The following is a 26,900-nucleotide window of genomic DNA, read 5'->3' as shown; positions in this document are numbered from 1 at the left end:
ATGGATGTGCAGATGTGCAGCCTGTGCTAATGAGAATAATAGTTCCTACTGTATGAGAAATAGGGCTGAGGTGGATTTCTATGCCTGACTCTATTTGCTGCCTATGGTTGCCACCTGGCCAGAGTCAATCACCCTGAAAGGGGCTGTTCACCTTTCAAACACTTTTTTAAGTTCAATTGTTTTCAGATTTTTTACCAGAAAAAAAAAGATTTTTTTTTTCTTTTTAAATTCCTTTAAGTTTTTTATTTTTTAACGTTTTTTCCAAAATTTAAGTTTAAAGTTGAATGTCCCTGTCTCTGGTGTTTCAGTCTGGCAGCTCAGTAATTCTGAACTGTTACAATTTTGCAACATTTAGTTTCTCAGCAGCATTTATTGTATCAATTCTAACAGCTGCCTTTAATGAAACTCAGGGATTCCGCTCAGCAGGGACAAAGATAAGAAATGTTACAGTATCAACTAAATGTATCAATTTAGAACAGTTTACAGGGTCAGCGACCCACTCCCCTCTCAGAGTTGCTTTGGAAGGTGAAAAATTACAAAAACAGTCCCACATAAAAAAATAGAAAGTAATTGGAAAAAGTCTTTATTTCTGGTAAACTATCTGAAACCAACTGAACTGAAAAAAGTGTTGGAAGGTGAACAACCCCTTTAAAGGATATCTCTATGCAAAATGGCGTTTTAATTCTAAGCAATTCTGCATTAATTAGAAATATTTATTCTTTTAAAAGTTACTTGTAAAATTGTTAACGGAAAGCAGGATTTTATTATGCATTTCTGCTTCCTGGAGTCATTTACAAACATGGGGACAGGGCGCAAAGCATACCTCCCAACATTTGAAAAACTGCATGGCAGTGGCAAAAATTTTGCCCTTTGCATCCACACAGGCCTGGATATGTGGCAAGGCCAAAAAGGCCCAGGCCTAGGGCGTCAGAATTTGAGGGGTGGCATGCTGCCCAGCCGCATCAGCTACTAGCACTGGAGACACACGTCAGTCTCCTGTGCTGTTCCCGACTATTAAGACTTGAGCGTGCACTCATGCAAGCACAGGAAGGAAGAAGAGGAAGGGGACCACGTCTGGCAGAGGGAAGTGGAGGGGACAGCACCGGCAGGGGAGCGGGGAGATGAGCAGAGCTGGCCTAGGGGCAGCTAGTTTGTAAATCTAGGCCTGCATCTACACCTCCATAGTACCATAAAATGAAAAAAAAAAACACAACCCTTTATATTGAATGTAATTTTGTAACACAATGTGGCCCCTATGTATTTCATGGCAATACCCCCCAAACATTACATGACCCACAGAGATAGTCCTCAGTATTTCATGACAGACACATTGATGGACCCACCAAGCATTTCAAAACAGACACAGTGATGACCTCACCAAGCATTTCCTTAGATACTATACAACCATTAGGCTGTATCTGTGCTATAAACCAGCGGTTCTGGATGAGTAGTTGGCCAAAGGGACACAAAGGAGTGAATAAAAACTCTCATTTTTGGTATCTAGGCAGTGCTGTGTGTATGGCATGAGACAAGTAAATACCTTCTCATTCCAGAAGGCATCACTTTGCTTAGATACAGTACATACTGCAAGCCTGGCTCTATCAGCACTCTCAGTCCTCCCAGTCCCTCTCTATGTCATTATACTTTATATAATATAGGGAGTAAAACCACAGTCTCACCTTGCAGGAGAACAGGCACTCTGGGATGGATTAATAATATGTTGCTTCCAGCGGCGTAACAATGTGGCGCCGGACCCCCCTGCAAAGAAACTTCGGATGGACCCAGCATGCAACAGCCTACCTACCCACCCCTTATGCCTGCCTGCTGCAAATAGTTCGCAACAAAGCACACAAATTTTCAGGAGCAAGAGCAGCTATAGAGGAAGCTGGCCATGGTCTGGGCCCCCAGAGAACACGGGGTCTGCTAACTCTATTGTTATATCACTGGTGGCTTCATGCACCTTGCAGGCATCACTGGAAAAAAACAGCCAGGTGGCAACCCTACCACCCACTAATTATGTGCAATGCAGGGGCACAGATGAGGTAGCACTATCAGGCCCAGGAGAAAGAAAGTTATAATTACCAAAAATCTCCCAATACTGAGCAGAACCACTATTTTGGCACCCCCAGCGATTATCCCTTTCTTTCTCTTTGAAGACTTGTCTATGACAGTGGACAAGTACAGGGCTGCTCTAGTGAATGCATCTGGGTGTACTTTTATAAGTGCATTATGCCACTTCAACATGTTCTCTGTAGGGTTGTCACCCAATGTTCCCACTAAACAGTGTGTTTTTCTCTTGCACACAGAAAATTGTGGTGCGAACAAAGACTTTTATGTGAAAATACAATATTTTGTATCTATTTTGAACTAATTACACATTTGTTAAAAATTTGCACATTTAAAATGTGTGCATAAAATATTTTTTTGCAGACATAGGCAAGAATTAATTAGAGGGAACATTGTTGCCGCCTGACTTGCATTTTATTAATCACATTGGTAAAAGATACTTGCTGCCAGTGAATTAATAGAAAAAAGGTAACTGGGCCAGTAGTTTTTTTTTTTTTTAAAAAAAAAACCTTGTGGTTCTGTGGGGCCCAAAAAAAAAACCTCTAATACAAAAGTTCTCCAAGTAAAAATAGTCAATGGAAGCTGCGATGATCCTTCTGGACCTTTTTTTTTTTAACCATTCAGACTTTTAGAAGTTTTCAGATTTATTTTTCACTTGTAATTGTCTGAAAAATTCAAATTTTAGAGGTTCCAGCTTTACATTTTTTTTTATTGTTAAGCATTTCTCTCTGTTTGTAATTTTTATATTTGGATCTTTTAATAAATTTCATGGCATTTGTGATTTACAAAAATGGAGTCTAATTGTGGTTTCAAAAAGACCTAATACCAACACATCCTACTGACCTCCGCAAACACATACATGTCATGACAGAACAGATTCTGATTCTTCCTTTTCTATTTGACTAACTATATTATATGCAGAATTACAAATGCCATAGTGATCACAAATTCACTGATATAAATACAGTTTTATTGAAAAATTACTGAGACTGACATGCTGTGCCTGCATAACTGCATTGTACTGTCTAAAATTAATAAAAATGTAAGTTACAAAAAAAAAGCTCTATTACCACTAAAATTCGACCTTAAATAAATGGGCCTCCCAGTGTTAGAGGCTAGAGGAAGGAGGTACTTGCCCATATAAAATGATATATTGTATGTATAGTAAAAAATATATACAGTATATCCTACAAAATATTCATTACTCAAGATGTGTTAAGAAGTTTCTATACGGATCGTGTATGTTTTTTTTTTTTTTTTTTTTTTCTCAAATGTTTTTATTAGTTTTTCCAAAATACAAGTAAAAGAAATTAAAACAAAATCATGACCAAAAAAGTAAATAAGATAACAATGTTTTTGTCAAGGGTAGAACAAAGGAGTAGAAGGCAAGAGCTATAATCAGCATTCCGTGCCGTTGTCAAGTGACCAGGAAAGAATGGACCAGGGAAATATACTGCTATCTATATGAGGTGAAGAACGACCCAGCATGTCATTAACTACTAACAGTAGGGAGAAGTATGAAAAGGTTCGTACTCACAGAGTGCCTGTCAATATTCGATTAAGGGAATGGCTCCTGGGGGGTCCCGTTGAATTTGAGTGTTGTAGATCACCTCTATTCATCAGCTGTTGTTCCGCCTCACAGACAAGATCGGTCCCCAGCAGCAGCTCCCTTTCATACCATGTAGTATATTGAAAAGTTTGAATGGTCAGTAGTTTAGTATGCGGTGGGAGTGCGTTAATATGCGTCAGCCAGGTATCGAAAAATGTGTCCGTATGGCTTTCCTTATTCGTTAAGGTTTCTATCCAATCTAAGTGAAATATGTATTGCAGTTTCTGAAGTACCAAGGACATTGGTGGAGGAAGGTGGGACAACCAGGTATGTAAAACGGCTTTCCTGGCCGCTGCTGCCAGCCTTTCAGCCAGAGCCCGTTCTGGTTTGGAGATATATGAGGTAGGCTCCAGTTTGCTAAAGATGGCCCAAGTAGCGTGAATGTTTAGAGTTTTCCCCGACAGGTTTTCCCAGTAACTGGCGACTTCCCTCCAGAACTGTTGCATGAGTGGGCATGACCAGAGGCAGTGTATTATATCGGCTCTCGAATCCCCGCATTTCAAACAACTATCTGAGACCGCCGTGCCAATATGGAATCTCTTCAAAGGAGTCAAATAGGTATGATGCAATATTTGTAGGGACATTTCTTGGTATGTGCTAGCCGGTAGTAGTTTCATCAGTCGGGCGTGATAACGGAGGATATCTACATTATCTGAATGTGGGAGAACTGTTTTCCATCTCGTAAAGCTTATGGTGGTGATGTCTACTTCGATGGTTGTCCTGATTAGATTGTAAATATGTGCAGTTGATCTAATTGTGTCATGTTTTGGCCATATCAAGTCAATTGGGTTGGTCTTGTCTACATCTGTTAATTTAGCTAATTGAGTCGCGATGAAGTGTGTAAGTTGTAATAATGAGAATAGATGAGGTTGTAAAAATGGGTATGTTTGGACCAGGGTCGCAACTGGTTGAATTGTGTTGGTAATCGTAATCACATCCTTCATGTTTTTTAGACCTTTCGTCTGCCATGATTTAAAAGGAATACTGTTTAGGCCTGGGGGGAACGCTTTGTTATTTAGCCAAGTAAGATTTATCGAATTAAAGGGGGAAAGGTTAGCTTTTTTGCGGATGGAGTGCCAGGTTCTGTATGTGTGAATAAATAAAGGATTAGCCTGTGTATCTTTGGGGATTTCCTGAAGTGGCGTATGCAAAAGCGAGTTAAGTGAATTCCCCTCTGTTAAAGTTTCGTCGAAAAGGGCCGTGGTATATATGTTTCTATGGTGGAGCCAATCTCCCGCGTATCTAAGAAGAGCTGCGTCGTTATATTCCATTACGTTTGGAAGATTGAGTCCACCATCCTGCTTTTGTAGGTGGAGGGTTGCGACTCTTATTCTTGGACGTTTGTTGTTCCAGATAAAGGTTCTGAAAATGCGTTGCAGTCGCTTGTTGTCTGTGGAGGATATGCGATATGGTAACATTTGTAATTTGTAAAGTAATTTGGGGAAAATCACCATTTTAATAAAGTGAATTCTACCAGAGAATGTAAGATTTGTATTTATCCATTTGCGGGTGTCTTGTTCAATTTGATCTATGGTAAATCTAATGTTGGATTTATACATATCTGTGTGATGTTGTGTCAATCGGATTCCGAGAAATTTTATATGCGTTGTAGCTTTCTGAAAGGGAAATGGGTTCGCCCAATCTGATGGGGAGGTGTGTTGCAGACGTAGGGCTTCAGATTTCCCTAGATTGATTTTAAATCCCGCTATGGTTCCGAAAGTCTCTATTTTGTGTAGGATTGCGGGGAGTTCTGTTCGAGGTTTGTTTAGAAAAAGGAGGATGTCATCTGCATATGCTACTAGTTTCACTTGTTGCGTGCCAACTCGGATACCTGCAAAGGTGTCATCGTTAAGTAAATGGTGTAGTAAAGGATCCAAAGCAAGATTAAAAAGTAGCGGTGAAAGAGGACATCCTTGTCTCGTGCCTCTCTGTATCAAAAATCTAGGGGAGTTCAGTCCGTTAGCGGTAACATGGGTATAAGAATGCGAGTATAGGGTCCTAAATAAGTTGAGCATCTGTATACCAAAGTGTTGAAATTTAAGTAGTCTTTTTATGTGAGTATGCGTTATTCTGTCAAAGGCTTTATCAGCGTCCAAGTTAATTAGTATACCGTGTTTTCTTTTCTCCAGATTACATTGATACAGGGTAGCTATTGCCGTCTGGAGAGCCTGGACCGGGTAACGTCCCTTGAGGAACCCCACCTGGTGAGCGGTAAGTATATGTGGGAGAACGAGTTGTAACCTGTCTGCCATAATTTTGGTTAACAATTTCAGGTCTTGATTTAGAAGAGAAATCGGTCTGTAGGAGGAGGGGAGGGTGGGGTCCTTCCCCTCTTTTGGAATTAATATAATTCTCGCCTCATTCGCTTCACACCACAAGGGAAAGCCCTGTAGAACATTATTAAAAAGTGTGGTGAGCAGTGGGACGAGTTCCGAGAGAAGGATTTTGTAATATTCTGCGCTTAAGCCATCGGGGCCAGGGGATTTCCCATTCTTCAAATGTTTTATTGTTGATGTTAATTCTTGTTCTGTAATAGGTGCGTCTAAGACCTCCCTGTCCTGCACTGAAAGTTTGGATAAGTGGGCATTACGTAAGAAAGAGAGGCCTTCTTCTGGATGATCCTGATTCTCTTCGTAAAAGCGCTTAAAATATGTCTCAAGTTCAGCTACAATGGCTTCAGTGTCCCGAGCCCAACCCTCCTCCGTTTTTAATTTCTTAATGAAGTGTTGCGCCGTATGGGGTTTGGTTATTCTGGCAAGGAGTCTCCCCGATTTATTCCCCCACCTGTAAAACTTATTTTTCATATGAGAAATTTTGTACTGGGCGCTGTCATGTAATAAAGTATTAAACAAAGCCTTTGTGTCCATGTATTTTATTTTATCTGCTTCAGAGTTTGTGAGTTTGAATGTCTTGTAACGTTTTGTGAGTTCCTTTTGCAGGGAGGTGTATTTATCATGAAAAGTTTTTTTCTGTCGTATTATATAGGCTGTAATGTGCCCCCTCAGAACAGGTTTGGAAGCTGCCCACAGTAAGTTCCGGTCATCCCAGTGTTGCATATTATCATCTAGATAGTTAGCCCATTGTTGCTTAAGGTAATTTTGGAAGTCCGTGTTATTATTCAGGTAGGAGGGAAAGCGCCAGTTATATGAGGTAGCCTTAGAAACAAGTTGTTTCAAAGTCAGGGAAATTGGTGCGTGATCAGTTACACATATGTTGCCAATTGTAGAGGTCAAAATGTTAGCTAGCTGAGAGCCAGCAAGAAAAAAGTAATCTAACCTGGAATGTAGTCTATGTGCCCCAGAGTAAAATGTATAGTCTTTGGTGTCGGGGTGCGTGAACCTGTAGGTATCATGTAGGCTCAGAAACTCACATAGTGTGTGCAATGGAGTGATCCTTCTGATCGGGTATCTAGATGCTGTGTCCGATCTGTCCATGAAGCGGTCCCACACTGTGTTCATGTCGCCACCAATTATGAGGTTTGCGGGTCCCCAGGAGTCAATCCTTTGCATTAGTTCTGTAAAGAAAAAATTGTTGTCATCATTCGGAGCATATACATTCACCACAGTATATTTAGCATCCGGTGTTTCTATATCTATAATCAAATACCGGCCATTTTTATCGCTATGTGTTTTTGTCACTGAACCATGCAAAGATTTGTTTAATAGGATCGCCACACCTCTAGACTTGGTGTTGCACGATGCCGTGATTTGTTCCTGTATCCAGGAATCTTTTAACACCGTTGTGTCAGTGTTTTTCCAATGGGTTTCTTGTAATAAAACAATATGGGCATGTTCTTTTTTTAAAAAGTCTAGGATTTTTCGTCTCTTAACCGGGGTGTTTAAACCATCCACATTCCATGAAAGTAGCTTAAGATGTTTGGGCTGAGCAGCAGGAGGTAAGCTTTGTGTGGGGTCACCCATTGTGACAATATTAACCTATTCCCGCTTTGGGAGTCGTGAGGGTGGACAATTGTAACCTGGGGATGAACGCTCTGTCCCAGCGAGCAGATGTCATCCCGAGACAGCCGGTACTACAGCTGCAAAAAAGGGGTGTGTGTAGTTCTACCTTGGTCACTTGACAAAATAAAAACAATAAAACTATATACAATAGCAAAAGAAAATTTCTTTGTTCAGCAATATCAACCATTTGTTGCATGATACAGCCTTACTGGGTATAAAAGATCAAAAGAAAATAGGCAACAGAGAGCAAAAGTTCAACTAAGTATTCTAGCAGTAGTATGGTAGACAAGCTAGAGAACAGAAAGGAGGGAAAGCGCAGAGACATGCATAGAATCAAGAAAATTCAGTGTCCTGCAGAAAATTTAACAAACTTATGTAACCATTGAAAACCCGTGCTTCGGGACAGGAGCAGTTCAGCAGGATCAAATCAAGTGTCCCAGTCCAGGATCCCGGAGCATGTCAAGACAGGTTGAGCCAGATGGGCTCCAGGGTTTGCTCGGAAGTCCCTAGTGGATCAAGTGTATGGATCAGTTCGGTCGTGTGCCACCACTGGGCGGAGGAAAAGCATATCCGTGGAGCGAAGATCCGCAAGTGCAGTTGTAACAGAGTCCGTTGGCAATACCAGGAGTCAGAGTCCCACAAAGGTCCATTCAGCAAGAGTCCAAGTTTTCGGGACACAGTCCGTCAGACTATGTGGTGAAAGCTGGCAGTGTTCTTAAGTTGGCAGTTTGGACATAAGATAGGTGGATGCTTGTTTGGGGTCTTCAAAGATTTGTGTCTTATTAGTGTCCTTTTCGACTATCTTCAGTTTCGCTGGAAACATGAGGGAAAATTTGTATCCCGAGTCATAGAGTTTCCTGCAAACAGGAGCGAATTCTCTACGCTTTGCCGTCACAGATGCAGAATAGTCCTGGAAGAGTAAGATTGGGTGACCATCATAGGTGATATTCCGTTTCCGTCTGTAGGCCTCCAATATTCTGGTCTTATCAGTGAAGTTCAGTAGCTTGAATATAACTTGCCTCGGGCGTTGTGCATCCTGAGCAGGCGGTGGTCCAATTCTATGGAACCTTTCGATAAGGAAAGGGAGATGTTGGTCATCAATGTTGAGGGCTTTAGGTAACCATTCATGAATGAGTTTGTCCAAGTCTTTCGCCTTGACTGTTTCAGGAACTCCCACCAACCGCAAATTGTTTCTCCTACTACGGTTCTCCAGGTCCTCCACCTTGTCTGATAAAATCGAAATTTCTTTTTGCTGCAGATCGATAGTAGATTGTGCTGTGGCCATGTTGTCGTCTAGTGTGGATATCCTGTCTTCCGCTTGGGACAATCTTTGGGACTGGTTAGTCATCTGTTGTAAGATTTCAGAAACAGATTCTTTAATACTCGCCAGTTTTTGGTCAAGCAGAGGGCCCAGAACTTGGACCATGTCTTCGACTTGTGAAGAAGTGGGGTCAAGTTGGGTACCCGGTTCTGAGTCACTTTCCGCTTGAGCGACTTCTTGTGCCTGTTTCTTATCTTTTGGTTTAGTTATCGTTCTGCGAGAAGTCATGGTAGGAGGTTGTCCCAGATATTTTTCCATAACTTTGTGGGAGTACCGGAGATATGTAGCGAGGGGCCCGTATGAGGTGAGTAGCTATTAGTTGAACATAATTCCAGTAGTTGTATCACTCGTAGCGTTTATGTCATTTTGGCTAGGTTGTGCAATGGTGGCATGTTATCATCCGTTGCGATTACATTGCCACGGTAGTGTGGCCAGATACGACGTGTAGCTGAAACACTATCTGAGGCTGTATTCGAAAAGTTGACCGTAAGCGGTCTTCTGTAGAAGAGAAGAGTGTATAGCTGCCTGACAAGCCAGACGGGTTATCCCAGGGCGTTTTGTAGCAGGGATCGTGTATGTTTATAAAAAACAGGAGATAGCTGACAAAATCGTAGTACAACTTGTACAAGATTGCTAAGTCAGGAGAAGAGAGTTAATATAATCTGAAACATGGCTACCAAATAGTCAGGGCTAGCATTTGCTATAATCAGTATTACTACCCTTTATATATACAGTATGTCTCCAACACATTTACAGCAGCAGTACAGTAGATCAGTGCATGCAACAAGATTAAAGAGACAAAGGATCAGATTCAATTCTTAAAAAAAATGTTATTTCATGGTTTTTCATGTAAAAACTCATGTATGAGATTCAATTCGAGGAGGAAAAAACTTTTCTCCAAACTCAATTCCAGTTTCTTCCCATAGACTTTCATAAAGTTTTCACGTGATACAAAAGTGAGTTTTTCTGAATTGAACTGCATCTCAAATTGAATCTAGTCCATGAGTGATGCGATAAACCTTTTTGTGGTTGAATTGAATCTGGCCTGAAGTGTGAAATAACTAGCAATAGAATCAAGTGGGAATACAAAAGGCAGTACCTACTAAGCAAGAGTGAAACCATGAATGCATAAGCTACAATGCCAGACACATAAGTGAACCCCTTTGTATATTGTATATTGTTTTGTTCTGAAGTGGAAGAGTTTTTGTCTTTTTGGGTTCCCTCAGGGCCTGGTAGCAGTCAGTACATTTTCACCTGCAAAGGGCACTAAGAACCAGTGTCGGACTGGGACACCAGGGGCCCACCCAAAAACCTTAGACCACGGGCCCACCATAAAACCTTAGACCAGGGGGGCCCACTACTAAAATCCTTCATCTCCTCAATCAAACCTCGTTACTCCTAGTTTGTTATCTTTACATACTATACTCTATTATGCCATCTATTTAGCCTCTTTGTTCTCATAGAATTGGGAATGGCCATGAAATAGGCCAAAGTTTAGCAGCATAAGGGCCCACTGACACCTGGGCCCACCGGGAGTTTTCCTGGTATCCCGGTGGGCCAGTCCGACACTGCTAAGAACTACAATATATTAAACGTAATATTATTTCCACAAGAGAGGTGCACCACCTTGAGTCAGTCTGGTTGGAGACCGGTTGGATGTGCTATGGATCAGCAGAAGATGGGGAGCTACTAGTGGTATATTTAGAAATGCAGATGTTCACCGCTAAAAGGCTGTAGTTAACCAGAGCTTGTACAAAGCCTTAAAACATAAAGTACAGCATTTCTAGCTTTGGTATTTCTTCTTAAAAACATGGGACAGAGACTTTAAAATCACTTTGCATGTTCAGTAGTTTATCCTGACATATCCTGACAAATGATCTAGGTGCTAATGTACACAAAGTGAAAGTGTATATGAACATTTTGCCCTTTCCTATCGAGGTTACATGATCTTCTTGTGTCTAATGTTTTTCCTTACAATAAACTACATCACATTAAAAACAGTTTTCAGGCAAACACATTTTTTCTTGATTTTTTTGTATGCCTTTAATGTCTGATGTAGCATTGCCTGCATTAATATCACAGTGTGACCAATGTTAAAAGAAATAGCTATAAGGGTGTTAAGTAGAAGGTAACAATATGGCAACAGGAAGCAGTGCAGGCTATATTTATAGAGCAACAGTGGGAGTTATGTGGATGGGTCATTTACAATCACAGAGTATTCTGTGTATTTTGCAGGACACAGAACTATGCAAGCAAAGATAAGCTTTTAATATCCACAAAGAAAGAGAAAAGTTAGTGTAACATGCTGATAGGAACAGATGTTTCGCAGCATCACACATGCTGCTCGCTACTGCTCACTTCTAAGGTCTGCTACCGGCACAGACGTAGGAATAACAGATGGAAATTAGGAGGCCACCTGGTTTCAAATGAAATTGTGTTATCCGCCTGCAATAAATAAAACAGGATCCTAAACATAACACACAGACTGATTTCAGACAGAAGACGCAGCCTGCCGTGCAAAGTGAGACTATGGCTGGAATATGACAAACAAATTGATTTGCACTCGGTTGCAAAAATAATTTGATTAGGTTCACGAACATGTATGTTTGATTATTAGGCATACTGGTTATTTCCGGTTACTTCTTTGTTGCGGGGGAGAGGGGGTGGGAGATGACATTCATAACAGGATACTATTATCAGGATGGAATGTTTGAATTGCTTATCTTTGTTTTGTTTTTTTTGTTTTCATTATGAATGGTGTATATGTGTGCACAGTTCACCTGCTTTTTTCAAGAGCCTTTAACGTGTCCGACTACCTGCTGGCACTTACCAGTGGGTGATTTGCAGTAGAAAATTCTTGTTACTGATATTTAAATGAGTTCCATTAATATTAATGTTAGCACTGCGTGCTTGGAATGTATCCAAAACAGATGTCTCCCCATCTACAGTCTGTTTCTTTATCTCTTACCTATGGTATAAAAATAAAGAATAGCCTAAGGTTCATCACTGAAGCTTTAAAAATACATCAAAAACATGTGAGAAACGCAGATCCTCGATTTCTATCACTGAAATGCATATTCATAAGTTCCCAGTGGATATCCAGGTCCTTTAACTTGGTGAGTGCTTTATATCAAGAGGAGATGATTATAAAAGGAACTGATATATCGTAAACGTTGATCCTAAATAAGATGTTTAATGTGTTAAAAATCAATATTATTTATGTCAGCAAATATGTGACAACAACAGAGGTATGAGATACATATGGTTGAACTTAGTGGTGGCCTGGCATACATCTGTCAGAGCTCCAACTTTTGGCTTTACTAAAAGGCGAAGTGGCTAACGCTAGCAACTGTTCCCCAGAAATCACATCCGTGGGGACATCGGCAAATCACAGGCACCAATTTGCTAGAGAAAGAGGCTGTTGCTAGTGTTCTTTCACACTCTATTGCCAGGCGACTTTTCATTTTGACAAATGATCATTACTCTGCAAATTCGGATTTTTCTGAACCTTACCTCTTTTGCCATATTTGACTTTGCCACCTCAGACCAGGCGAGGTGCTTAAAAGAAGTTAGCCCTTCCTCAATCTTCTGTCACTTACATCATATCCTGTGTTCAAAAAAACGTTTCCTTTTTTTAAGCAGGATTGCCTGCAAAAGTCATAACAAACATTTTTTTGGGTAACCCGGTTTTGTCCAGACATACAAACATATGGAACATTCATTTTATAGTGGGCTCATGTGTAGAGCGTTATATAAATTCTCTTGTCTTTATTAAGACAATTCGCTCTTTGGTTAATCTGTCTCTTGGAGTGGGGTACCTTATTCCTGTTTGCTTTTGTATTTACAAGAGTTTAAATCCCTGTAAGGGTGCATTGCCTATGACTGTGGAGCTGGAAGAACCAGATTAGAAACTGTACTTGGTGAATTTTGCCAGTAGAGATGAATATTCATGCTTTGATTAAGTTTTTCAATATCAGGGCAGGTTAGAGGGATCAACCCATGATTGGTGGAGCAAAAACAGGTGACAGGTTGAAAGCACTCTAACATAGTAACATAGTAACAATAACATGTTTACATGCAGTCTGGTCCTTCTAACTATATAGTCATAGGCCATGTGCCATCCAATATCATACATGCCCTTGAATCTAAAATCCTTTCTAATGTATTGTGGTATGGTGACAAAAAGGTCCCCAGTTTCCTGGGGAAAAGTGATCGATGGAATGTACGTTGGGCCATGGATTCTCAGATATTGTTACTGAGGTGAGACCAGTAGTGCTCTTAGCAGAGAAACACTATGTCTCTCTGCAAGGTTTTTGTAATTGATGATCCGGGACTGGTCTTACTGGGAACCCACAAGAGTAGGGTGGGGCGGATTCCCAAATCCGTAGGCCAGGTTTTCAAGAGGCCCCAGGCCTATTTAGTACACCTGATGCTGAGCAGCAGGGCTGAATGTGTGTGAGACAAACTGCTGGGATTGCTCAGCTTCAGGAGAGAAAGCAAAGCATTTATTTTGTGAACCAGAAGGTTGGATTTTTTCTGTTGAACTGCTGTGTTTCGGTTACCTTCCCCCTGCGAGGGGAAATTTCTGCAGCCGCTGGAAAATAAACGCGGGCAGGAAGCCCTTAAACCGATCCTGGTGTGTGAAGTTGCCTCTTTTGCAGCCTAACAGCGAGTGAACCCCCACAGTATGCATAACCAAAGATAACCAAAAACACAGACCTGTGGTTTTCCCATTCCAAATTTTTGTTAAATGATATCTTAAAAGATAGATGTCTTTTTTTTTTTTTAATAAGTAAGTCTCCATATCCCTAAATCGCCAATATTTTTTTATAGCTGAGAAATGTTTTATTTGTATCTTGGAAAAGCCTGGGTGAAAAAACAGGAATGTTGCACCGAGGAAAGAATGTAGAGATTGACATTCACGTTTTAAAGTTAAACAGTGACGTCAGATATAGAACAAACCATCTACTGTGCTGTCATCTTGGTGCCAAACACACAATGACCTTCACAAAGCTCCAATGTGATTACACATTCTCAAACATACAAAAGGACTTTATGAGCACAAAAGGGTGGCTTGCCATATGCCACACATCACCAAACTTACAAAAATAGTTTTCCCATCAGTGAGGTCAACATTTCACTTTTTATGGTTTTTGTTGAACTATGTGTTTATTTCCATATTGTTGCACACCACATATCATCATTTAATCATACATTACGATACACAGAATAATACTAATTCCTCTTGATAAATAGACTTAAATTCTTTCAAACATACAAGGATTGTTTATTAAATTAAAGCATGTGATGTTTTAATTTAATCATACATTACTGCAGTTAGATTACATTTTGACAATTCAAATTATGTTTTCACCAAAATTCGGTGTCCTTGAATGTGCATTCTATTTCACATACAATTCACATTTCACAATGTTAATACACGGATATGCCAACATAGGGGCAAATGCATCAATACAAGTAGTAGCAGCTTAGTTGATCCACACAAAATTAAACATGGATATGATTAAAAGCTATAAGTAGCAGTAGAAGAGCATAACTCCCTACCATCTGTCCCAGATGTATTGTCACACAGGGAGATGAAAATGCTTTGGGTGGAATTTGGATTAAAGCTGGTCCACAGCAACTTTTTAGGAATGAATGTCCAAGGAATAGGTGAGGAGATGATATAGGCATCCTGGCACAAGTAGTCATTGCAACTGAAAACTGAATATCACTTCCAAATCTTAATGAAATGTGACCTACATACCCATCTCTATTAAATGAAAAGAATGCAAGTATGGAATCTCATTTAACTGATGCACTATAAAGAATGATGTATTGTGATTTTTTTTTATTTTACAGGAATTTATGAGAACAACTAATTTGCACTGTGCTTTCGCTTATTATCCACTGATTTTGCATTGCACGTTAGATATCTGTGCATTACCAAGAACAAGCTAAATATATTGACTTTGCAAACTATGGAAAAGAGAAGGAGAAGAGAAAGATAAGGGCACCATCAATGCCTATATCAACTTTATATTCACTAATGATAGATTCACTACAGATACGTCAATACAAAATACTGCACAAGCTCTATCTCCTTATTCCATAGGTATGTACAGAAACAACCTGCTTTATAGATTATTAACATTGGAACAATTAATGAAGTCACAAACAGGTAGGTGATACGGACATGTTCCCCCAGTTTTCCCTAATTAAGAATTAAGAATTTGAATTTTACATTTTTATTTGAACTCATTTTCAGTTCAAATAAACTGTTATAAAATTCCGACACTCAATATTTTTGCATATTCACGTGCCTATAAAAGTTCATATATCTATATGGCTTTTTATCCTATAATCAAGTTATGCCAATTAAAGCTGCTAGCTACTAAACCATTTAGCAATGGCTATGCAAATATTGAATGCACATATTCAACATCTATATCTCTATTACATGATCTTGTATATTCTCCATAATTAATTTGACCCGTTTCGTTTCGCCAAAAAATATCTGCCGGCGAAATTTCTCCAACGACCATTAAAGTCTATGGGCGTCAAAAAAAATTTGTCGTACGTCATTTTTTTTTGACGCACAACGGCATACAAGTCTTTGGGCATCATTTCTGCAGCAAAACAAGGTGAAAAAAATTGCCCATCCCTATCCATAGTTTGAAAAATAGTTATAAAGACACATTCACTATTTAATAATGACAGTTTGAACCTGTTTCTCTGACAAAGACTTATAGGGAAGGATGGACAGAGTTGTGTGTTGCCAGGGTAGTATTGTCATCAAATTGTCAAGATACTGGGTTTTGGGGAAGGAATAACATGTGAAAATGGTGTCAATATCTCTTTAAATATTGTCTACAACTTGGGTCCTCATCTGGAGTGCCCAAAATTTAATTTAATTTAATTCAATAAGGCAGGGATTCTTTTTTAGATTTTCCGAAATAAAACATGTTCTGAAAGACAGGTCTTTTTGATAACACCTCATAGGGCTATTTCAAAAAATCCTCACCCCTGGAAACATAAACTTGACAAATGCTGATTACAGACTTCCAATGTTTAGCCATAATATACAGCTGCCTCCTTGTTACTTCTGATTTCTGTATTTTCCTTGTGTCCAATGACACTTAATCGCTTCCAGACATTTGGGGATGTTCTCACAGAGCTCTGGTACTTTTAATGGCTTCTCAGTCCACAAACCAAAGTTGTAAGTGAGCCTGGGAAAACATGTCAACAGCTGTTCAGTTTGGATTTCTACTAACTACTATATCGGATGCTTCAATAGCCACACCAATATTGTGTGTACCTTCTATGTAAGCAGTGTCTAACTATCAGTCTCCAGCTGCTGTAATCTGTAACTCACAGTCAATTTTTATTTTGGTAGTTGTATTTCACAAAAGCCCCAGGGCAGCTATTTTACAGTTATAACATCCTTATCATTGTCAGCTATATGTATACAGATTACCCCAGTAGATTTTTCCTGTGATACTTTATTTTCTCTTATTTCCCAAAGTTAAGGACCAGTAATGCCACTAAGAAACTATTCATGTGCTTTGACTTTGTACTTATTTTTGATTAAACAAAGCTGAACCATGTTTAAATGGAGCCTTAAGCTGGCCAAAGACAGAAATATCCAATCGTAGAAATCCTCGATTCACATGATTTTCAGACCGTGTGTGGAGAGTCCCGACATTTTTCGTCCCATGGAGATCAGTCCTTTGGTCGATCGGCCAGATTAAAAGATTTCTGTCGGCTGCTGATAATATCTCTGCATGTATCGGACGATTAGTGGGAGACTGCCACTAGCTTTTGTTGGACGTACGATTGCTGTAGGGGCAGAACATCGGCTGATATGTTCTTTTACAACTTTATTTGATCTGAAAGGTTAGTTGCAGGTCTGGAGATGGATCTTTACGTCTATGGCCAGCTTTAGAGAATATCATGCTTTTAAACCACCCTAGCAACCTAACCATTGGATATAAATAAAATGTTATCTTTAATAGGAATGGGGAATATTTTTTTTTCAAATTGCAGACTAAGTAAACATTATTGAACACCATAATTCACTTTGCCATTATGCCATTCCAAGTTGTGACTGTTGACCTTAACTGCAACACTTTGTACCCCTAGAGTAAATAGATTGTACACATTGTGGGAGTGGTTTATGGGCTTATGATTAACTGCCAAGGGTGCACCCCTTTAGAACTTGTGCTCTACAATATATCAGCACTTATGTTTAATTTAGGGCATTTTCATATTCTAATGGTTTATTTAAGAAAACATAGGGGCAGATGTATTTAAAGGCAAGTGGCTAACGCTGGCAACTTTTCGCCAGAAATCACATCTGCAGGGACGTCACCAGTTCACTAACAGGTGCAGACGACAATTCACTAGCAAAAGAGACCGTCGCAACTTTTTTTATGCATCTATCAACAGGTGAATTTTCGCTTAGGCGAATGGTCATTGCTCTGCAAATTCACTTTGTGTGGATTTTACTGAACGTTACTTCTTTCGCCAGAGTTGACTTCACCACCTCAGACAAACTGCCAAAAGGAAGATAATGTCACTTCAGGGCTGGACTGGGGGGCGTGCCGCATCGTGCTAGTGTGCACTGCATTTGTGCGCATGTGCAGATCTTTTATTCTACCGCGACCCCGACAAAGTGGGGTCGTGCTGCGCCACTAAGTAGTGGATCTGGGCTGGCGGGAACCACAAGAGCCCGGGGCCCACCGGGTTTTTTCCCGGTGTCCCGCCGGCCCAGTCCGTCACTTACATCATATCCTATCTGCTGAAAATGCATTTAAGTTGAAACAATGCTGGCGACTTTACCTTTTTTTAGTGGGATTGCCTGCAGAAGTCCTAACTTGAACTTTTTTGGGTTAACATTTTTCCCCAGACATTTGAGGGCCATGGAACATTCATTTTACAATGGGCTCATGTCTAGTGCATTATATGATCTCTTTTGTCTTTATTATGGTTCCTTGGACATTTGTAATAAAAAGTGGCCACTTCAAGCATTTGCACCAACATCTCTAGTAAAGACGTCCATACGACTTTAATGTACCCGCCTTATTCAAATTGACTTAAGTGTAAGATCACTAGCGACTTTTCATTAGGCATAAACTAACTCTAGCAAATCTTCGCTATGAAATGCTCGCACAGAAGAAATATTGCTAGCGAAAAGTCACCAGCGTTCGGTGCACAGGACGCAACGTCACATTTTAGTGTATTAGCGCAGTGGTAACAAATTTGCGACTGGTGAAGTGGTGCGCAGTTTGCAAAGCGACAATTCACCCTTTAGTAAATTTGCCCCAAAAATGTAAATGTTAAGCACAATTATCAAAGGTCTATACATGCACCATAACACCTTGCAGCTGTTAAGCCTCCACTGAGAAATTGTGTTCAAGTGCAGGGTGTATAAGCACATAGGAACCCTGCCATGCCTCCAGGGTGCTCTTAGCTGGTTGCTCTGACACACTACTGACTTACATCCAGTGAATGAAAATATTTAGAATGCAGCTGTTTTAGGTTCTCAATCTATAAATTTTAACCGTATCTAATCAGAACACATTATACATCGCATTATAGAGATTTATCTACCCTTATGCACTGTTCCTTAACTTGATTCTTTCTTGGCAAGTGAGCTATGATGTTATGTCTAGTGCTTCACTGAATAAGAAGTAGATTATTGTATTGTATTTATTTATTTTTGCTACTCTTATACAAATCTCCAATCCCAAACCAAGAGATGCTCTTTTTAACTGTCAACCAAGTTTATACTTGTTATGGAGGTCAATATAAGATGAAATATATGAAAAGTCAAATTTACTGACCAGTGACACTAAGAAAAAAAGAGAACAAATTGGAGAACGGAGGGTCACTCCAAAAGTCTGATACACTGGGTTTGAATACTTGCCAACTTTACAGGTTGCTGGGCAACTGAACAGAAATTTGCAGCAAGGTGAGAAAGAGCCATAGGTTTTATTACCTGGAGTAAAATGAATATTTTATTTTGAGACAAAAAAACACATTGTCAATCTCATTAAAAAGGGAAATGTATTAAAGTAGCATCTTAAATACATAAAATAACATTGTATATTATTGTTTTCATTTCAGGCAGGAAACCATGAGGCTGGCACAGATGGTTTGCTCAATAGGGGGAAAAAATCAACAAAATGTACAATTCCAAATAAACATGTTTTCTTATATTTTCTATGGTTCCACTGTCATTTATTTACTATCTTATGCATTTTCATTTTGTGTATATTTCACTAATCTAAATAACTAATTCCAGCTATCAGTAGGGTTGACACTTTTCTGTAAAAAATACTGGCCTTCCTACATTTTTATCTTTTCCCTATTATAAACCATCATTAATTTGCATCAAGCATCGTTTTTACCAGCCATGCCGGTAAAATACCTGCAGTGCAACAACCCTAGAAATCTATTTAACATGCCATTTCCCTTTCCTATTTTCTGTTAGGCCTGCCCTTGACCATTATCTTACTTATCTTACTAATATGTTGCAGTAAGGTTACTGATATAAGTAAGGATCCTTTTATTTTGCCAATTGGCCAAATAGGCAGATCTTTGTCCAATCGACCCTCCCAAATAATTGGACATATCATGCTGATCCAAGTGGGTAATGTTTTGGGGATTGGGAAGATCAAATGTGGGGATGGGGATGTAAAACATTTAATATTGTACGCAGAATACATATATAGTATGGTCCAGGACAGTTTTCAATCAGGCTTTCTACTTTGCCCGGCTGAAATCTGGACAAGTCCAATCAGGTTTCAGCCAGGAAAGAAGATTGCTTTGGTTTGATATGTAGGCTACTTGTTTGGACAAAAACACCAGATCTGAAACTAAAATCTGGCGAATTTGTCACCCTATAGTCATTGCTTTGCAAATGCAGTGGAAGTGTGGGCAGCATAAGGGTGCTTTGGCAGATGGCAAGACAGTTGGGGAAAAAAACTAGGATGGTATGATGTATATGTCTATATGGACTACTACACAATGTAAATAAATGCTTAAAGCACAACAAAAGATGGATATTAAGGAACCAGTGATGGATCCAACAATTAGAAGCAGCAGCAAGGTCAACTATTGCACTAAAAGTTGTATTGATTTAAGTGAGAAGATTAGTAACAAAACTGTCTATTCTGACATTGTTTACAATTGTTCAGACATGGTACCTTACAACTGCACTACTCTTCCTTTTTAGCTTGGTATAGAAAAAGATGTGTTTTGAGATGGAGGAAAGGAGGCCTTTGGAGGGGTCAGTACACTTTTGTTCTCCTTTAAGACCATAATGTATGATTATTGAAAGAGTCAATAAACTGGAAATAAAATTATTACCTCTTCTGTTGTGGCACTTATTTTATATCTTGATTAGTTTCTCTAACTCAAGCTGTAGTTTCATTCCCCTTTAAGAGAAACTAAGCTTTTTCTCAAAGATCTACATCCCAGCGGGACCCAAGCTGTGAAACACAGAAGCAGATTGTACTGTGAATTTTTCTTCCCCATATGGCCGTGCAAGATTAAAAAAAGGGGGTGCACATTCCCTAGATATTTTGCTACACGTATAAAAATATTGATGGAAGGAGCATAAATACATTCACACAGGGTTCATTCTCTCAACAGGACCAGATATTCTGAGATTTGCTAAATTTTAGGCCCACAATATACACAGAAAACATGCCAACTGATATAAATCTAGACATGGTGTTTGAAAACTGAGTAATCTATAAAAAAGGCAGCATTGTGCATTTCACATATCAGCATCAAATGGCTGTAGATTTTACCTACATATGGAGAATGAAGGATTAAAAATAAACGTCAATGAAAATACTATTTACATAGTTACAGAACTGCTGTTATATTGTTTACAAGAAAAGGAGAGCTGTGCAGAAATGATATCCCTATATTATAAATGAATTTTACCATAGTTAATGTTTATCTTTTATGCAGTCCTTATGCTGTCCTTTTCAACGCTACCGTCTTGACCCATGACACTACTTCATGCTTCATATCATCTGTATAAATAAACAGAAATAGCATTCTTATCTCAACACACTTGACATCAACTAATAAATAACAAAAGTTTAAACCACATATGGTAATTTTTTGCCACCCAAGATTGGTTGCTATCTTCAACCAAAGGCACCGTAATGGGGAAACACAAAGAGAGTGGTGGTATTTTCATTGCATTAAGCACTGGACCAGGTTCAATTCGGTGATAAAAAGGTTTATCATGTGAAAATTCATGGACGGAATTCAATTTGAGATGCCATTCAAATCAGAAAAAACTTATCTCACTGTGTCACGAGCGCCTGATGGCACGTCTCCTCTCTTCGGTGTCGGATCCAAGATGGAGCCGCCCATGACCTCCACGTGGATAGCGGTGGTGCAGCATCAACGGCGTCAGGATGCCGGCGCAATGAAGTCAATGCCCGATCGTAGGAATTGTTTGGTGCATTCCTGGGTGCTTTCTAATTCAAGCTATATTGATTACTGGACTTTTGGCCCTGCCTGAACCTTCACCTTGCTTCTATTCTGCCTGCCTTTTGGACATTTGCCTGGATTTGGACTATGTTTTCGCATGACCCTTATTTGTACCACGTACTTGGATTTTGACCCCTGGGCTTCCTTCTAGGTCCTGAATACTCCCGCTGGGAGCCGATAGGCCCCCTGACACACTGTTTATCATGTGAAAGTCTATGGGAAAAAACTGAAACTGAATTTGAAGAAAAGTTTTTATCCTTGAAATGAATCTTGTCCATGAGTTTTCACTTGATAAACCAACTTTTTCCTCACTGAATTGAATCTGGCCTATTGTCTTTTTAGCTTTGGGAAGCAATAGAAAAAGACAGCCTGGGAAGTAGGGAGGATGATCTGATGATACAATGGGCCAGATTCAGTTCAGTGAGAAAAAGTTCTCCTGGTTCACCACGTGAAAACTCATGGAAAAACGTTTCTCCAAATTCAATTCCAGTTTTTCGTATAGATTTCAATGGAGTTTTCACATGATAAACTGTCAGATAAGTTTTTGTAAATTGAATTGCATTTCAAATTGAATCTCGTCCATGACTTTAAACGTGATAAACCTTTTTCTCATTCAATTGAATCTGGACTGATGATTTGAAATCCAGGACAAAGGCAAACCAAGCATTTGTTAAGCGCAGGATCTGCATTCTGTCTTCTGCTTGAGAGAGAAGAGAAGGAAACATAATAGTGACCATACACATTACAATTACCATCTTTCTCACAGAAATATTGTTCATATTCTCTAGAAACATTAAGAGCTGAATTGTCAGATATGCTGGTAGAAACAATAGAATTCTATGTCAATCTGCCAATTTAGCACCAACCTTTTGCCGATGAAGGTGCCCAATAACATTTTTACATCCTGTCTGGTCGACGAGATCTGATATCCAAGGATTTTGCCAATATTAGTCATCTTGCCTCCCACAACACACACCAAATAAAAAAAAAAAAAAAAAGAGTACATACCTCCAGGACTTTCTTTTATGACTATTTCTCTAGAACTTGGAACATCGCTAGGAATCACCTGAGGGTTTCATTGACCAGCTTAAGATAAAGGAAGGACATGGGAATACTGGATCTTTATCAAATAAATATAATGTAATAAGATATATATAAAATAATGTAATAAGACATTACTATGGCTTAGATTTTATGCTGTGTCTTGCAGAATATTGTAGTGTAATAATTCCCATATACCTTGCACATCATTACATGCATTTAATAAATCCTTTTCTTATTAAACCGCATGGCTAATTTTCTGCTTTTAAGTGAGATACAACATGATTAGATGACTGGAAAACCCAGCTAAATTCCAAACAATCATGGTGTTGTTAGTCTCATACAAATGACAAAGGTACCGGATGAAATAAATCACAATAAATAATGTATATATATGTAAAAATAAAGAGGAAAATGCATAATACAGACTTCTTAGAAAATATACATATGCTTTTTTTCCACCCATAAGATGAAACACCTTGTACCTACCCACGTCATAGCAGTATAGAGAACCCATGTGGAAGTTATCTAAAAACAGAAAAAAAAGAAATTTAAAAATGGATAAACATTCAAAGGTGAAATGCCCTGTCATTTAATACATTAAAATTATCTGAGTTATTTATCAAATTTCTTCTTAGACTTGTCAAAATGGCTTCCTCAACACAGAATGTTTTCTTTATAAACATGTAGTACAGGGGAACCTTTCAGACTTGCCCATCCATCTGTGCTGCTCTGTGCACATATAGAAAACATTCAGAGGGTTGAGTATAAGCCTATGATATATAATAAAGAAAAAAGAGTAAATGAGCTCTGCTAATTCAGTCCCTATAAAGTAACAGTTTCCAAGTTTTTGATCCAGAATATTTCTTGTTGCAATAACATAAACAACGGTTTCTCCATCTGTGTGTGGTCCTGGCACCATATCAATATCCATGAATATAGAGATGGGTACTGACACATTTCCTATGAAATATTTGCCACAGTGTGATTTACAGTTTGGTGGGTGGTAAAAGAATCAGAATTTGCCCCACCATTTACTTGAATTGTAATCACCTGTGCCCACACAATACAGTTTTGGCTCAGGTGCTAGAAATGCTGAAGTAAGAGTTTGCAAGCTATAATCATCTGACCCATGTATGTACTGTGTGGGACAGGGGTTATTACCACTGAAGTGTGCCTGCCAAGCAGGAAATTGCAATTGTGGCAAAAAAAATGCTCTGTATTACCCCTGTAAATAGTAAATTACATTAAGTTACTTTAATCCTGGGTTATGCACAAGAAGATTGAAAATGTATGTAGGGAATTAGTGCAAAACCATCAGTGTCAGACTGGGGTGCCAAGGGCCCACCAGAAAACCTTAGACCATGGGCCCACTTCCCAAACAATTATTGCTCCTCTCCTCACTCAACCTCTTTATTCTCCTAGTCTTTTTTATATCTACTTACTATATTCTTTCATTATTACACAATTTTTCCCATAAGGAAATATGGAATGACCATGAAATAGGCCAAATCGTTAGAAGCTAAAGGCCCACTGACACCTGGGTCCACCAGGTGTTTTCCTGGTATCCCGGTGGGCCAGTCCCACACTGTAGACAGAAACTGTGCCTGGAAGGACAGAGTGTGTGAAAGGAGGAGAAACCAGCAGGAGATCTGAGCATCCAAAGGGGCTGGTGGTCATACTGTATGTCTGAATGTGCTGGACTTGCCTGAAGAGAACTCTGTAAAGCATCCGAAGAGTATTTGGAGTGAGTATCCTGTTTAAAGGGACAGTATCCTAAGGAAGCGCTTGAAGATACAGTTTGTGGAAGGACATTAAAGGACTTTGGCTTTAGTGCAAGCAAGTTAGTTAGTGAGGCCCTACTGCCACCTGGTTAGGAGTGATATTTGTACTAGTTGGCCATTTAATTTTAGATAAACAGTTATTCAGTTTAACAAATCCTGTGTGTGTTTTATTACAGTATTCCTAGTGGGGCCACCCATAGGTGCATTCCGAGATCCCACTAGGTGGAGGCACTGCGCTAGTAAGTACCAGGTACCCAGTCTCTCCCAATACCACTGTGGAGTGGCTTAGGTTTGTCCCGTGCCATCAGGTAAGCGCCACACGTGGAGTGTAACACCGACAAAGGGGTGTCGGAAGGGTTACATTTGATTTAAGTTTTTATCGAACTCATGTTTAACATAGATACATATTGCATTTTTCATGTTTTGAAGTTCAAGTATCTTTAAACACACTATTCAAATAATATTATCCATGTTTCTTAACTTTTTTCCTAAGGTAGGCTATATTAATTCTGCATGTCAGATTGGTGACCCACAAATTGGCTTTGAATTATTTATGCATCTTACTGTATGTCTTTTGTTAGAAGCTATTTTACAGCATGAAGTATAATGATGTTGAAATCACAGTAACTTATTTTGTTATTTGTGTATTTGGGAAAGGGAATAATGCAAATTAGTATGATTTGGTTCTTGGGGGGGAGACTTAACAACTGCTCAGTAAGTGAATGAACCAGCATAGGAGGGTAAACTCCCCAGGCAGGGGCTTGCCTGCCAAGTTACCAGGAGGCAGTAAGCTGAATTTCCATTTTTTTTTCAGACCTCTTCTAGTGCAAGAGAGTGCAATTGTGCTCCCTGCGCTAGTGATGCCCACCTGCTCCGTCGCAAGATAGGTAAGAGCAGTGGGGGGATCATCACAGGAATGGCTTAGGTGCCAGAAACACCCCAAGTCCCACAGTCTATCTACATCTAAAGGAATTGAGGACAATGTGGATATTTTGGATGGTGGAAAAGAGGTGAGAAGGAGGCTAACTATGTGAAACTGGGACAATCATCCTTAAACAGAGGAGAGGGCTGTGATACCACTTATCAGCCACATACAATGCTGCAATGAAAAATGAACATCTGCCTCAATAAGAATCATGGTACCATTGGGACTGAATTATATGTTCACACCTCTATGAGTGTCTGCTAACACCTTCTTGAATAAGTTCAAGTGATTGTAACCCGTTTCCTATTCTCAACCACCAACTGCCCCAAAAGAATAGAGTGATAATGCCAGAGAAACCCAGCTAATTTCTGTCATAATTAGAGGTATAATTTAACAAACAGTAAGATACTAACCATGGAAAGTGAAACAGCCCCCTGTGCTATACAACAAATTAAAATATCCAATATTTTGTTTTAGGATCTACTTGGAAATTAAGCAAAAAATACAAAATAAAAAAGCCCCATAATTGCATAAAAATCTGGAAAAAACACTGTGTAATTCTCAACATGAGGATCAGATGTTTAGAGTGTGACACTGAGAGCACATGGTTTATGAAACTATCTCTACAAGCAACTTTTGGATAAACCAAAATATTTTGTCAGATGTTAAACCATTCACCATTCATGAAAGCAGTTTAAGAAGAACCCATGTGACTTTCCACATTAGAGTCGGGTATCAGTTATATTTTTTTTCCAGACCTCTAGGTCGTTAGTCTATAGACTGACTGACCCTCAATAGGTGGCATAAAAGTTGTCACCGTCTGAATTTATAAAATTGTTAAGAGGATCTATAACATATTAAGGATCAAATAGATCTAAAGTTCTAAACTGGTTTTAGGAATGTCTTTTTCGAAGCTTGCTAAATACAGTTATGCAAAGGTAAGTAGAATAAATGTATGTAACAAAACCAATGTTTTCATTATCTTAACTGTTTTGTTCATACTGGCAATAACAATTCAAGAAATGGCAACGCAAAATTCTCATGGCTGAGATAAACCAAAGGGATAAACTTTGGAAACCCACTTCAAATACAACATTGACTTTAATTAACATGTATTTGAAAGTTAGCCGTCCCTGTTGTGGTTAAGAGAATGGGATAGATTGTTCCAGGAACACGCTGAATTAATTTCCCAAACACCAATTCTAAAATTCAGACTGTGATCTAGTTTAAAAACATCTGCTGCCATGTTCACAGACTTCTAAGAAGGTTACTTTGTTTGGCTATTTCCCAGTAGAATAAAGATTTTTGACTGTGAAGTGAAGCATATAAAAGTATATATGCATTCCAAGTCCAGAAGGAACACTGGACCTCACAACAGCAGATACATAATACAGCCACATATATATTTTCGTTGTAAGGTCATCTGGTGTGTCTAGTGGGGCTAAACAGCTCACAATGCCTTAAGGCGATGTTTTGTGTTACTATGGCCCTTTATGCATCCTATAGCTGCAAAGAGCCGTTTTTCCACTCTTGAAGCACACATGAACTGAATTCATTGGAAATTTTGTTGAAAGGACACACAGCTAAATCATGTTTTGTTATATAACTTACAAGGGCAATATAATCCTATCTTCACCTTGAACCAAATAAATACAGTTTAATTGGGATGAGGAGG

General features: G+C 39.2%; 1 long non-coding RNA gene across 1 annotated transcript; it reads left to right on the top strand.

Annotated features, from left to right (window-relative positions):
• Positions 1 to 3,342: 3,342 nt before the first annotated feature.
• LOC121396886 lies at positions 3,343 to 6,529 on the top strand. Its single transcript, XR_005963242.1, has 3 exons — positions 3,343 to 3,592; positions 5,806 to 5,887; positions 6,213 to 6,529. It is a non-coding gene; the product is annotated as an uncharacterized LOC121396886 (long non-coding RNA).
• Positions 6,530 to 26,900: the final 20,371 nt, after the last annotated feature.

This window comes from Xenopus laevis, chromosome 8L (assembly GCF_017654675.1).
Source record: "Xenopus laevis strain J_2021 chromosome 8L, Xenopus_laevis_v10.1, whole genome shotgun sequence".
In the NCBI taxonomy this organism is placed as follows: domain Eukaryota; kingdom Metazoa; phylum Chordata; class Amphibia; order Anura; family Pipidae; genus Xenopus; species Xenopus laevis.
The sequence above is the reverse complement of the archived record's forward strand: the minus strand, read 5'-3'. Positions and strand labels throughout refer to the sequence as shown.